General features: G+C 34.3%; 1 long non-coding RNA gene across 1 annotated transcript; it reads right to left on the bottom strand.

Annotated features, from left to right (window-relative positions):
• Nucleotides 1-249: 249 nt before the first annotated feature.
• LOC140006299 (uncharacterized) lies at nucleotides 250-4,830 on the bottom strand. Its single transcript, XR_011813937.1, has 3 exons — nucleotides 4,777-4,830; nucleotides 564-677; nucleotides 250-487 (listed from the first exon to the last, which is right to left on the bottom strand). It is a non-coding gene; the product is annotated as an uncharacterized lncRNA (long non-coding RNA).
• Nucleotides 4,831-5,402: the final 572 nt, after the last annotated feature.

The raw sequence follows: 5,402 nt of genomic DNA on the forward strand, positions 1-5,402 counted from the left end.
AATTGAGCATTTGAGTTTCAACTTGTATATTTGGCTTGTAGTATGTTGCTTTAATCCATGCCTTCCAATTCCTCCAATACTTGCCCAAAGCACGAAGAATCCAAATTTTTGCACTGGGAGAGACATCAAATTTTTCCTACAATATATTTCATGTGCTTAGATTCCACCCATCATATCATAAATAACTAACAAATATTGATACAAGTATTAACTGATTTAAGCTTTATTACCTTGACAATCTTTAACATGTCTTTCTTCCGAGAATTGTCAATTTTTCGCCAATCTTGGACGTCAATTGGGGCATATGAACCATTTCTTGATATTGTACCCAAGAACTCTGTAAATCTTGATTTATTTTTGCCCACTGGGTTGCCAAGTTTGTTGAATTTAACTTTATAACGATGAGATGTAGGCTGACCCCAAACACTTGTCATATATGTTGGCCCTCGTGTTTTTTTTGCCTCCACATCACCATCAGTCTCATCATCTAAAAAAATAAGAACAATATTTATTAGTGTATATGCAATAATATACTTAAAAATCTCAAATGCTCTTGCTAATACCTGTGTTCTGAAGCTCTTCCACTCTTATAGACTGATTTTCCATATGCTCATCAATTGGTTCATCAATAAGTCGGCTGCTGCTGGAATTTCTTCGTTTCTTAGTCCTAGCCATGTCTGAACAACAAACTCAATTCATGTAACATTTAGTCAATTTAATAAAGTTAATAAACTACAACTAAAATTCAGCACTTGCAATGTAAAAATGAAACTTCAACAAGTAAGAAGAAATAAATAAATAACTAAACAACATTACTAGCTAAGTAAACAGCATCTTGTTCCAAAATTATAACATGGTACATCAATATTAGGCATAGCCAGAGATAATTTGATAAGTCTACATGCAACAAATTAATAAAACATAGAATCTACAGTGGAAGCATATCATGAATTTGGCCTAATTGGAATCAATCCGACTCCTTGAACATCATCACGGATGTAGCTAACATCTCCATTGTCATCTTCCAACTGTATGTTTGAAATTGGACTTAGCAAGTACATGTCCACATCACCCACATGATCCATGTTGTACTCAGCTCTTGGTATTGTGGTGATAACAACATGCCACCCATTTTCAAGAGGATCTTCCACATAAAATACTTGTGATGCTTGAACAGCAAGAATATAAGGTTCATTGTGCCGCTTTACATTCGAAAAGTTCACTAACATGAACCCATCCTCATCTTGCTTTAGCCTTTTTCCTTTGGAGACCCAATCACATTCAAATAACAACACTTTTCGACCTTCTCTGTAGTCTAACTCAATGATGTTAGTCAAAATTCCATAATAATCCAAATCACTCAAAATTGGATTATTATCTTTTGCACTTGCAAAACTCGAGGTTGTGGCATTAACCATGACTCCACTATTTTGTGTTTTTCTTTTTTTCTCCAACTCTCTTGTATGAAATCGAAAGCCATTGACAAGCAGTCCTTTGTATTGTATCCCAACAATATTTGGACCCTTAGCAAGCTGCTTCAAATCCATAAGTAATGTATCTCCTTTGCATTCTATATTGTGCTCAATCTGTATTACATATAAGAACATTAGAGACAAATTTGTAGTACAAAAACAGCTAATAACTAGCAATGTTTAATAACATACATGATTGGCAAACCAAGATGCAAAATTCTCACTATGCATGAGTTCAATAACATGTTTTCCAGCTCGGGGATTCCTTTCTTGAATCAATTGATAATGCTGGCTGCAATTACAATATTCAATGAGCTCTAGATAACTTTGAATAGGACATTTTTGAAATATTATTTACTTACTTGATATAGGGATTGACATGGTCACAATTGAATAGGACATATTGATGTGCTTTTCTCAAAATCTCATCGCTGAATTTAGTGGGAATTCCTTTGCCTAATGGACGAGTTGACATTGAGAACAAATCCAGTCCAGTTGAAGAACTTTTAGCGACATCTTCATTTCTGTTTGATCGATTCAATTTTGTCTCCACATAATCAGCCAAGAAAAATGAACAAAATGTCAAGCACTCTTCTACTATATACCCTTCAGCAATGCAACCTTCTGGTCAACTTTTGTTTCGAACATAAGACTTCAAGGTGCCCAAGTACCTTAGAAGAAATATGATATCATAAGACTTCAAGGTGCCCAAATAAATAAATAAATAAATATTAAGATTATTAATTTAATTTAGAACAAATACCTTTCAATAGGATACATCCAGCGATAATGGACTGGCCCTCCAATTTTTGTCTCGGTGGCCAAATAGATAGATAAATGCACCATGATAACAAAAAAAGATGGTGGAAAGATTCTCTCGAGTTGACAAAGTATAATAGCAATCTCCATCTCCATGTGGACTAAATCTTCAGCACAAAGGACTTTAGAGCAAACTTGCGAAAGTACCTACTCAATTTAATCAATGGAGAGCGGACTGCCTTCGATAATGTTTTTCTCAAAGCTATTGGCAACAACTGCTGCATCAAAATATGGTTATCATGGCTCTTAAGTCCATAAATTTTGGGCGGCTTCACTTTCACACATCTAGATATATTAGCTGCATACCCGTCCGGTACCTTCACTTTTTTTAGCACTTTACAAAAAATTTCTTTTTCCTTCCTGTCCCTTGTAAAGCAAGCTGGAGGCAAATAAAATCTACCATTTTCTTTCTCAATTGGATGAAGTTCCGGCCTTATACCCATGTCACGTAAATTTCAGCGTGCAGTATAATCATCCTTATTTTTATCCAGATTCAACAATGTCCCAACAATGCAATCACAAATATTCTTTTCAATATGCATGACATCCAAATTATGACGAATTAAATTATCTTTCCAATAAGGAAGATCAAAGAAAATGCTCAACTTTTTCCAACTGAATGGCAATGTTGGATTATCATCAACTAATTTTCCAAATCTGATTTGAAAATTTTTCAATTCAGATAAAATTGTAGACCCCATCAATTTTTCAGGAGCTCTCCCATGTTCTTCCTTTCCATTAAAAGCTCGAGAATTCTTCCTAAAAGTATGAGCCGGATCCAAAAATTTTCTATGGCCCATATAACAATCCTTATGCCTTAACCGTTGTGAAGTTGTGTGTTTATGACAAACAGGGCATGCATATTTTCCTTTAGTACTCCAACCGGATAAAACTGCATAGCCAGGAAAATCACTGATAGTCCATAATAATGCTACTCTTAATTGAAAGTTTTGTTTGCAAGATGCATCATATGTATTGATCCCCATCTCCCACAATTCTTTCAATTCTTTGATTAGAGGTTGTAAATATACATCAATATCATTACCAGGAGCATGTGGACCTGGTATCAACAATGACAACATTAAATATGGCTGTTTCATACACATCCAAGGCGGTAAATTATAAGGTATCAAAATCACCAGCCATGTACTATGAGTAGAGCTCATACTTTTGAATGGATTAAATCCATCGGAAGCCAATCCCAACCTAACATTACGAGAATCCTTAGAAAAATTTGTATGCTGATAATCGAAAGTTTTCCAAGCTGGGGAATCAGCAGGGTGCCTCATATAACCATCCTTAGTACGACCCTCCGAGTGCCATCTCATATGCTTTGCAGTTTTAGATGACATAAATAAACGTTGCAACCTGGGTTTTAGTGGAAAATGCCATAAAACCTTACGTGCGACTTTTCTTTTCTCACCGGATGGATCATTTTCTGATGCTTCCCATCTAAGTTCTTTGCATGTTTCACAACAAGTTCTTTTTGCATTTACCCCCCAATACAAAGTGCAATCATTAGGACAAGCATCATACTTTTCATATCCAAGTCCTAATTCTTTCATTAATTTTTCAGACTCATAGTAAGATTTAGGCAATTTTTCCATGGCTTCAAGAAATGCTTCTCTTAACAAATCAGGAAGCATATCAAAGATTTTGTTACTCCATTTACCCAGACACTTCAAGTGAAGCAAGCGAATTATGAACGAAATCTTGGAAAAATTTTTACAACCAGGGTAGAGTTCTTGTTGAGAATCATCAATTAACTTATAAAACTTTTCAGCAACTGAATTCGGTAGTTCCTGATTAGATTCAAATGTACCAGCCATAGCAGGATCTTGTTGAGGTATTCCTAAGGCTTCATGAACTAGACCATTCATGTCATCACCTATATCAGATACGTTATGAGGAACATTGTCTGAGGTCTGTATCGGTGCAGAAGAGTATACAAATTCCCCATGAGCTACCCACTGTGTGTATCCCTTAAGAAATCCAAATACCTTCAAATGAATTTTTGCATCTGCCCTAGACACACATACTCCACATTTACATTCTGAACATGGACAAGCAATCATTCCATTCCCATGACTTGAATGCTTAAATGCATAGTTTAAGAATAATTCCAAACCCTTTTCAAATTCACCACTTCTTCTATCTTTCCACATCCAACTCTTATCCATATTATTAGAGTTGTCAAATATTTACTCATCAAACAACATAAAGGAGTGTTAATGAGTGAGTACCTGAAATAATGCATTTTATATGAGATAACAGCTAAAATAACCAATAATTTTGTAATTTATTGCAAGATAGATTAAATTAGACTTAAATACTCAATTTCATATCAGCAAACCTTTGTAATGTATGAACACTTTTAATAGCAAAATTCAAATAATAAATTACCAACTGCTATATTCAAAAGCAAATTAGAACAAGACTAATCAGGCATGTGAACATATAAAATTAGACCAATAAAGGAATGTACCTGCTCAAGAGTGCCAAAGTCTAGCACTTTTCGTCTGTCAAATACTTACCAGCAAATATAAACCTGTCCAAAATAAAGTAAAAGCAACTACCTTGAGTAAATTTTAAAACAGGACCTATTGCATTTTTACACCAATTGCTTAAGCTTTCAACAAATTATAATAGAGGTCTTAATTACGGTTTAGAAAAGAGGAAAATAGAAAGAAATTGAAAAAAGTAAAAGAAAATACTAGCACTTACTTCTCCCCGTTCTCCTTTAGGATTCTTTAGATTGATTAATCCATTTCTTAGGTCGATTTAATCAAACAAATACAGAATTAAAAAAATTCATTGCATCTGTTGCCTTGGCTATTATTTCATATGTTTAACGGTGTTGCAACTAGGCAAAACATTGAACTTCCGTGGCATCCAAGTCCTAAGAGAAGTGACAATCTGAGCATATAAGATTTTATATAGATTTTTTTAATTATATGTCAAAGTGCCACATGTTAATGGCAAATGACAAAATCTCACAGCTCATATTTTATTTCCACAGCAAGTTTATGCTGAAATAATAGTAAAACGCTCTCTCCCAAATTGCATTTAAACTTGAAAAGGGCAATTTTAACATTTTGTTTAAAAAGAACT

The sequence above is a fragment of the Coffea arabica genome, chromosome 1c (assembly GCF_036785885.1).
Source record: "Coffea arabica cultivar ET-39 chromosome 1c, Coffea Arabica ET-39 HiFi, whole genome shotgun sequence".
In the NCBI taxonomy this organism is placed as follows: domain Eukaryota; kingdom Viridiplantae; phylum Streptophyta; class Magnoliopsida; order Gentianales; family Rubiaceae; genus Coffea; species Coffea arabica.